Source organism: Gracilinanus agilis, chromosome 4 (assembly GCF_016433145.1).
Source record: "Gracilinanus agilis isolate LMUSP501 chromosome 4, AgileGrace, whole genome shotgun sequence".
Lineage (NCBI taxonomy): Eukaryota > Metazoa > Chordata > Mammalia > Didelphimorphia > Didelphidae > Gracilinanus > Gracilinanus agilis.
This window is the reverse complement of record NC_058133.1, coordinates 16,145,252-16,154,439: the sequence shown is the minus strand read 5'-3', so window position 1 is coordinate 16,154,439 and position 9,188 is coordinate 16,145,252. Positions and strand designations below refer to the sequence as shown.

Sequence of the window (9,188 nt, the reverse complement as noted above, 5' to 3'; positions counted from 1 at the left end):
CAGTGATCAAAGCATTTTTAATATCCATCCTTAGGCAGATCCATCCAAATGTTGCAGAAAAGGTGTGACATCCCAAACCATAGAAATGATATTGGGTCAAAGAGACTGAAGAACTAGGGAGACCCAGGTTCAAATCCCACCTCAGCAACTTACTAGCTGCACACCTTGGGCAAGTCCATTAACTTTGAGCAATCTCAGTTTCCCTATATGTTTAAATTTTTTTCTCAATATGCTGGCTGCTATTATTATCATTATTAGAGCTAGAGGGGCCCTTAAAAATCACCTGACCCAAGTTCCTCATTCTAGAGAGAAACTGAGGCCCAAAGAAACAAAGTCAACTGTCCAAGGTCCCAGAGACAGAAAGAAGCAGAATATGATGATTAAACCCAGAGAATGGCTCCATCCCGACTCACAAAGATTTGATTTCAAAAAGAAAGCCCCAAAATGGTGGGAATGAATCATACCCAGAAGATAGGATATTCTAGTTTTATTTTGAAGAAGGAAAAGTGACAAGCCACAACTTGCCTATGGAAAAGGCATTTGGGATAGGGGTAGGGTGGGGGAGTGATAAGCCCTCCAGAGGAGACAAGAGGCCCTAGAAAGACTCCAGGGCCACGTGTTCTCAGAAAAAGTCTTCAGTCAGCCAAATCTCGGAATAAAATACCTAAAAAAAATCTCCAGTAAAAACCACATTGAAGCAACCACGGCGGCAGCGGCAGCGTGCTGTGCAAACAAGGACAATTAGAAAGCCTGGGATTCCACGCTCTGGAGTTCTCTTTAAAATCAAGGAGGCACAAAACCTAAAAGAACAAAAGAGAAACTCAAAGTGGCTTTTTAAGTCCACAAAGTGATTGCCAATGTATGTAGTCTGTAAGAATAAGATGCTCTGTGGCCCCCTCGGCCCTGCTCCCTCCTCTTCCTTCATGGTCCTGTGGGTATTCTTTGCCTGCATTTTACCAGTTTGATGGATATGAGGTGAAACCTCAAAGTTCTCGAGATTAGCATTTGAACCTGAATGTTTTTCAAGTGATGATAAACAATTTCTTGTGATTCCTTTTCTGAAAACTGTCTATTTGTATCCTTGGTGGACTGAGAGTTGCTGCGGGGGAAGTGGTGGCTTAAATAGTGCCTTATACAATTCAGATGTCAGGTTTCAAATGTCTTATTTGCCACAAACATTTCTCTATTTTCCATTTAGTTAGTGTTTTTTTATATAGAATTAAAGAAATTTTTTTCCATAATGTCAAAGGCTCATCTCTAGTAAATCCTCCTATTCCCTGAAATTTAAAAATATCTTCTTTTCATAGCTTACAGATATAACACAGAGAGTAGAGTTAAGCCACCTTGGAATTTCAATGGGATGAGTCAGTCCCACTAAGAAAATTCCCTTCACCAAAACAGGCAACACTTCTCTGAGGCCTCTAGTCTTAGCAGTGTCAGTGCCACGGGAAAGGGAAGTGATTTGCCCAGAGTCACATGGCCAGGATGTATTAAAAGCAGGACTCAAATCCAGGCCTCCTTGGCTCCAAAGCCAGCTCTCTATCCCTGATGGCATTCTGCTGGCTGCTACTACTAATACTTCTGCTACTGCTACTACCACTGTTACTCCTCCTCCTCCTTCTCCACCACCTCATCTTCTGTCACCACAGAACAATGAAGAGAAATAAAATAAAAATAATGTACATGAAGGACTGATATAAAATTTGCAATTAAATGCATTAACTTACCACTGGGTTGTTCTCTAACTATCTATGGGTACTTCTGTGTTTTTCTAAACGTTTCATTGGTAATGCTCAGTCTTGTAAGTCTTGTTCCATAATAATCTATAATATAACTAGTGCCATCAGAAGGTCCAACGATCTGAAAGAGGGGAAAAAGTTTTTTAATTATAAAGGTCATTTCTGCAATATTTTCAAAGCCTTTGTCCTTAGTTATCAATGATATTCTCTCTATTGCATCATAACCATTAGTCAAAATGTTTCCAAAGAGGGTCACAAAGTTTTCTAATTGGCATTTAGTTTTCTCTTTTTTTTTAAACCTTTATCTTCTGCCTCAGAATCAATATTGTGTATTGGTTCCAAGACAGAAGAGTGGTAAAAGCTAGGCAAAGGGAGTTAAGTGACTTGCTCAGGGTCACATAGCTATGGCAAGCTGACCAATGAGTTCCTTTTGATTATGTCTGACCTCAAGTCAAGAATAAAACTTTTTTAGGGCCTAAGATTGGGTGGGAAATAGCTATGGATATAAGAAATTCAAAAATATGTGGATGGAAGAGAAAGCAGGCTTGGGGACACATGTGAGGAGGAATTAAGCAGGCAAATGAAAGGCAAAGTCCAAGTGGAAACGCTGAGTCACAGCAAAAAGTAAAACTTATTCAGGACCCTGAATTTGTAAAAGTTTGAACAAAAATTAACCTAAAGTCTCCTCCTCAGCAAAGAACTGTGCTGACCACTGAGGAAAAGATAAAGCCTAGGAAAATGTAGTTTGCTCAGAATATAAACAGCTATAAAAAGAATTAGTTTTACCCACTCCGGAGAATCTATTATTTGCAAACTTTTTTAAGGCACTCATTCAATAGAATTTTGAATTGTTGGCATTCTTGAGGAGCACTTCCTTTCGAATGAGTAATACCTAGGCTTCTCCCTAACAGTACTTGGTTGGGGCCATTTATAAGATAATTGAAAAACATAAAATGAGGTTTCTCACCAACTATTTAATTAGTGGCTTCATTTGGAATCGACAGATTATGTTTGGGGACAGAATTCCAAAGTCCAGAGAGGGAAGGCACAAGGAAGGCAGGCTACCTAGAGAAAGGAGGCTACCCCAACAAATCAGACACCCATAGAGGAAACGTTATTCCAAAAGTGGTTTATCCAGGAGAAGCATAACAACATAGCTGAGTCCCTATAGCTCCTGAGAAGACTGAAGAGGGTGCTAATACTTAGAACATTCTACAAAAAGTTCCTTCACACTGTCTGGATATCTCTTGTACTAATCTGGGAATCAATCGCCAAGCACTAACTCCAGTATTCCGCTAAAGCACCTGTGATTCTCCTTCTAAGGAGATGCAGCCATTGTGAAGGATGGGGGATTACAGAGGTGCTTCATGGAGTTCTAGCTAAGAATTCCCTACAATCTTCATTCTAAAGACCTAGAACTTTAAACCAGAGTGGAACTCAGAACCTTGCATTTCTATTTAAAATGAAAAGCAAATGTTTGTTGATAAGCCACCTTTGGCAGGAAAGGTGATCAAGAAAATATTTTTTTTTTAAATCAGTATTTAAGCCTAGAACATCAGCAGAAATGATGTGGCACTCAATAATGCACTCAAAGATCAGACTTGACACCTTATTCTCCCATTGTGGATCACTGCCAAAGAGACCCAGAGTGAGGACAAAACTGAGATTGCTTTCCACAAACCTATCCACTTGCCCCTCTGTTCTACTTAACCCATCCCTCAGGGGCTGCCCTGCAACAGAGGGGAGGGAGTTGGCCTATGGTGTCCATCATGATTCCCAACAGTCATAGCTGAACTGCCTCAGGCTCCTTCAATGCCGGGCTGGGTTTGGAGCTCCACTGAACGTCCACAGCTCCCCTTCTGTGGTGACCATTAGCTTGGCTGACTGGACACGCCATGTTCAGGCATCCAGGCCCTGAAAGGAACTTGGAGCTTGGTCCTGGGAACACTGAGCTCCATTCATCGTCATCCTCAATATCTGGGATGTAGACTAGAGTTTCTCGAGGAACACAAAGCATTTGATTCTAGCACCAGAATGAATTCAACCTTTTGTTTTAGAAATTCCATTAATTTTGCTCCGCATGCCCAAAAATCTACCTGTAGTCTAAAGACTCTCAAATCTAGGCCTACATTACCCTGAGAGACACCCTGAGAAGACATGGGGGGCAGGGGGCCGGGGTGAGGTCAGGAGAGCTCTGGGTCAAAAATTTAGAGTTAGAAGGGCGGTGAACAAAATGAGGACACTGAGGTCCACAATGGCTTGTCCAAGGTAACAAGGAGCAAGGAGCAGAGCCAAGAATAGAACTCTGCTGCTCTGAATCCACTTAACCTCTAATGGGCCTCAGTTTTCTCATCTGTAAAATGGGATAATAAGGCCTATAGTTCTTACTTCACAGATTAGTCATAAGAGTGGAATAAGATAGCATTAAGTACAAGAAGGTCATCCTGCAGCTCCTATTAGCCAAGGAACAGAAAGGAGAGGGATAAAAGCTACACGGGGAAATGACTAGACCGGATGATGAAAGTACAGCACTCGTGTGTTTTCCATTCATAAATGAAGATGCAGTGAGTGACCTGCCAGGGACAAAGGAGTGGTTCCTCCCCCACTGGTCTAGGACTTTGGCCTCCTCCATCTAAGCCATCATTAGATCAACAGTCTCCATTTACAGGGTGACGGGGAACAATCTGTAGCTATAACAGAAATAACTGACCCTGAACAGAAGTGACTCTCTGGCTGCAGACTCATCAGCACTGAACTCTAGCCAAAGGAGCTCAAGCATTATTTCTACTTTAATGGAGCCCAGAGGTATTCATCCTGATGCTTTAGTCCATCTCAAAGTCTACCCATTCCAGTGGAAGTCTGGGGTCCTGGGAGAAACCACAGCAGAGGGGTCTGGCCACCACCAGGAGGGCTGCATTAGTCCTGATAGTACAGTTTACACATTCTTTCTCTGCCATTGTCACTGGGTTTTAGAACCAACTGGCATCTAAGCCATGCAGTCTGTCTGTCTGTGTGTGTGTGTTTGTCTGTGTGTCTCCTGGGGAGGGGGGGGGGGGGAAGTTCCCTACCTAGACACAGTCAGTCACAGGAAGAGGGCCCTCCATGGTGGAGAGAGAAGCACAAGGGCAAAGAATGCTGGAGAGCCAAGTGGGTGAGCAGGTCACTTGGGCCTCCTCTTCGCAGTCTAAGGGGGCATTTCAGGAATAGGCTGACCCTCCCCTTAACAGACTCTGGAGCACACACGGCTTGTTTTCTGACCCCAGTGCTTCTTGTAACTTGAATTTTTGCCTCACCAATAATGAGGCCAAAGAGATCAACACAAACTCAAATTAGGTCAGGGAGCTAAAACTCTGCCTAAATGTTAGGAATTTTCCTAATTGGGGCCTGAGCTAAAGATCAGACTATTAAATGCTCTGTTTGATATCAACTCCATAAAACAGCAGTGGAGGGAACCATGAGGACCTGAGGGGTTGCAGCATCACCGCTAGTCTAAAAAACACACGTTAATTGGTGTAACAGGGTGCGGCTGATTCAATCAGAGGAGGCAAAGGGGGTGGGAGGAGAAGAACACTCCAACCACTGTGGTAAACATTTTATTTTTTATTCCTCCAGAGGCTGCTAAATCACTTAATGAGGTCCTCCAGCAAGGGAGTGATGTGCCTGGGCACTCACTTTCCCAGAATCCTGGCTAGTGCCAGATCTCAATTTTCTGGGGATCCATTCAAAGTGCATAAGGATAAGTTGAGCGAGTGTCAACAAGGTCTCAGGTCTCAGGCCCTGTCATTTTAGTGCTTCAGAGGAGTCTCTCAAAACCTCTCAAAACCAAGACAGCCACAACGACAGCCCCACCCCAGGCCAGTGCTACTGGGCTGTCTTCCCCACTAGTCTATCCTCCACATGGTGACCAAAGGGGTTTGTCGCAGGTGGAGATGAGATCCTATTTAGAAAGTGCTTTGCACAGTGCCTAGCACAGAGTAGGCTAACCTGGTTCCTTCCTAGCTAGACATAGATCTGACCTCATACTTCCCTCCTCAGTGAACTCCAGGGGACTCGACTGCCTCAAGAACAAAGTTTCAATCTGTCTGCTTACCCTTTAAATCCCTCCATGTCCTCAGCCCATCCTCTCATTTCAGCTTCCAACTCTGGTCTCTCAATCTCTGTCTGTCTGTCTGTCTGTCTGTCTCCTCTGCTCTTTCTCTTTCTCCTCCTAACACAACACTCTAAATCCTATCTTGGTGCCATCTCAGGAACTTAGTAAAGACTTGTTGCTATCAGGGGCTGTGGCTTTGAATCCTAGATCTGTACCTCATCATGTGAAAAGGTACAATCTGTGCGGGTGAAGCAAAATACAAGTCCTGCATTCTCTCTCTGGACCTCAGTTTACTTATCTGTAAAATGAGAGGACTTTTGAATCTCTTCTGTTCCGTCCAGCTCTAAATCTATGATTCTACAGGCAATAAGCTAAGTGCCAAAGTGAGCAGTAGAGACATCAGACACAAGTGTTCATGCTAGATAGCGGTTGCACAAGGTAATAACAATAAATTTTTGCAGTAATTGATGTGATGATGGCTAGAATTGGCCATCTGCATGAGCAAAACCAAGTAGGGCTTCCAAGACCATCAGAACTATCTCACAGAAGTGGAAGGACACAGGAGGGTTCCAATGAATTCCACACAGAGTAGGGATTTGGACTTTGGCTCCAGGCACAAAGGTAGCTTACTATCTCCCCACACCATCCACATATTATTACATGATATTCCTTTAACACTGAACATCAGAGTAGATACAGTTTCTGGAAGGACTTGATCTTCAAGTTGTCTAGTTAATTTAGCAATAAATGAGCACAAAGTGTTTTCCCATTCTTTACCATCAGAATGGAATTAACTAGACCGATTTTCCCCCCCAAGATGGTTTTTCTGAGTTTTCATTACAAACACTATGAAGTGTAAAAGAAAAATCATAACGTGTGTTTTGGGAGGTCATGAGGCCATGCACGATGTGTTTCTGGGATCACAGCCCAACAGAAAAACATTGTTAACCACTGGGGAGGAATATTTAATGTTAAAAAAAAAAAATGGGCACGGAGAACAGGAGGAAAAGGGGAAGAGAAGAACTACACACCCAAAAAAGCAGGATGGAAATGTCTATGATCAAGTGGAACCAATACATTCCAGCCATAAATATTAACACAAGTTGATAATACTCGTAGTTAAAAGTTACTCCTATTTGTTTAAAAATGATTCATCTCAAAAATGCCTCACTTCAGATGCAGCCACATGTTCAAACTTACCATGGGGCATGTAGAATGACGGGAAGAACTGCTTAGCAAACTTGGAGAACAGACTCCTTTTTCCCCAGTTGAAAGCATTTTAAAAGTTGGTCTTCCATCCTTAAAATTACTGCGGGGGTCCAAATGTGCCAATTCTTCCCCTAAACCACTTCAAATTTTTGTGGATTCTACTTCCCTGGAGGTCTTCAGGAAGAGAGTTATCTGTTACGGATAATTTAAGCATTCAGGGGCCTCTAGGCAGAGGCTGGATCAGCTGATGATCTCTCGAGGTCCCTTCCAACTTTATGATTTTATGGAAATGAGAGCTGCAAGGAAATGCTACTACTACCAAAAGAGAAAACTCTTTCTAAAGATATCAGACAGATGGTGGGACTGCAGAGCTATTTCGTCTTGGAAGTCTTAACTCTAAGAATCCCAATGAGACATTCAATTTCTTTGAATGTCATTTAACATGAGACGCCACTTTTCTAACATATGTAAAATGTTACCTTAGCCTCTTCCTGCCTACTTGCCTGTCCCACAGTCATAGGAGGAAGGGCATATGCTAGTGGGTGAATATAGTAGAATTTCAAATTCAAAACTCAATATTTTCTTTGTTTAATGCTGCTGGTCTTATTCTTTCCCCAGATGCTGCCTCCTCCTCACAATATGGAAGCCTGCATATTTTCCTCCTAGATCTGTGCTTTTCTCTACAAAATAAAGACTGGCTGCATAAACCAGCAAGAAGGTGAGGTCTGGAGACACTGTATTTGGGGAAGCAGAATAGAATGAAGGCCAATAGAGAGGCCATAAACCTACAAACTTGTTACAGGATCAAGGATGGGTCCTATTCCAATATTAGGCACTCAACAATTGTTTGATGAATAAGGGAAGAAATGTATTTTTCAAGTTCAAATGCTAAAAGCCATTTATCATTTAAACTCCACAAACCCTGCATCTGGAAATGCAAGAATTTGCAAAGTAAATACCTGGTTGTATTTATGAGTACTCAGAAATATGATAGTTAACTGGGAGGCCAATTTGATGAAGTCAATTTGGAAAACATTAGTAACTGTCAACTTCTAGGTGTGATATGTGATAGAAATTTGAAATGTATTAGTTCTAGACAACATGCAAAAGCCTTTAATAATGATGCTGAATGCCACCTTTTTACTTCCCTGACTCTACTATATCTTAGATTATGAAAGGGTATATCCAGAGATGCACAATTTAGTACATTACTACCAAGCTTAGAGATAGACCATCTACAATGAAAAAATTATATTATGAAAACTAATTAATAGAAATGCCTAACATGTTACAGGCCAGGCCACTGGAATGAAAGTCCACCAGAAAGAAAAACACAAGGAAACAAAATCAGATGAGACCAGTTCATGGTTTTACATGGATTTATAGGGCATGAACCTATAGGCCCAGGGTCTAAAAGAAATTAGGCTGAGTCAAAAAGAAATAAGGGTAAGTTGCAGAGGATTTAAAACAAAAGGATAAAGGTAAGCTGTTCTTCTTTTCCAATCTGGGAGAACTCATGAAGACAAAAGTCTTCTAGGAGACAATGTGGAAAATCAAGAATCAAAAAGGCCAAAGTCCTTGGATTTAAACACATTTATTCTTCTGGAGTAAGAATACCCCCACCCCAATTACAAATAAAACAATGCATGGAAATTGGCTTACCTGCATTGAAATGAGAATGAAGTCTATCAGACTGCCGATCCCACAAAATCCTACAGTGCAAAATTTTAACAAACCTGAAAAAAAGGAAAGAACAATCAACAGGCCCAGAAGTGTTCCACAATGTGAACAGAACTTTTCAATTTTGCAGAGTTTGGCAAGATACTCCACACTGATCCTTTTATTTCAAGAATTTGAAACTGGCAGAAGAATCCATTTTTCTAACAAAAGTTCATGTGATCACACATGAAATATATTTCAAGAAAGAGTAAAAGTCCAGGCTTTCTTAACTGAGTTAACAGACAAACATCAGGCAATGAAGGGAAAATGTAATAAAATTTGCAAAAGTTCTTCTGTGCTCAAAATCTAAAGAAATCAATCTTGAAATCTCCGTGTCTGGAGTTTCAGAACATCTTTTAAAACTGAAAACATTTCCCTATGACATCTCCATTTGATTTAGAGTCAATATGATTCCCCAGTTTTAATGGGCA

General features: G+C 41.5%; 1 long non-coding RNA gene across 1 annotated transcript; it reads right to left on the bottom strand.

The window, feature by feature from the left end:
* Positions 1-472: 472 nt before the first annotated feature.
* On the bottom strand, positions 473-8,779 carry LOC123245217. The gene is made up of 3 exons (XR_006506104.1): positions 8,701-8,779; positions 1,728-1,860; positions 473-800 (listed from the first exon to the last, which is right to left on the bottom strand). It is a non-coding gene; the product is annotated as an uncharacterized LOC123245217 (long non-coding RNA).
* Positions 8,780-9,188: the final 409 nt, after the last annotated feature.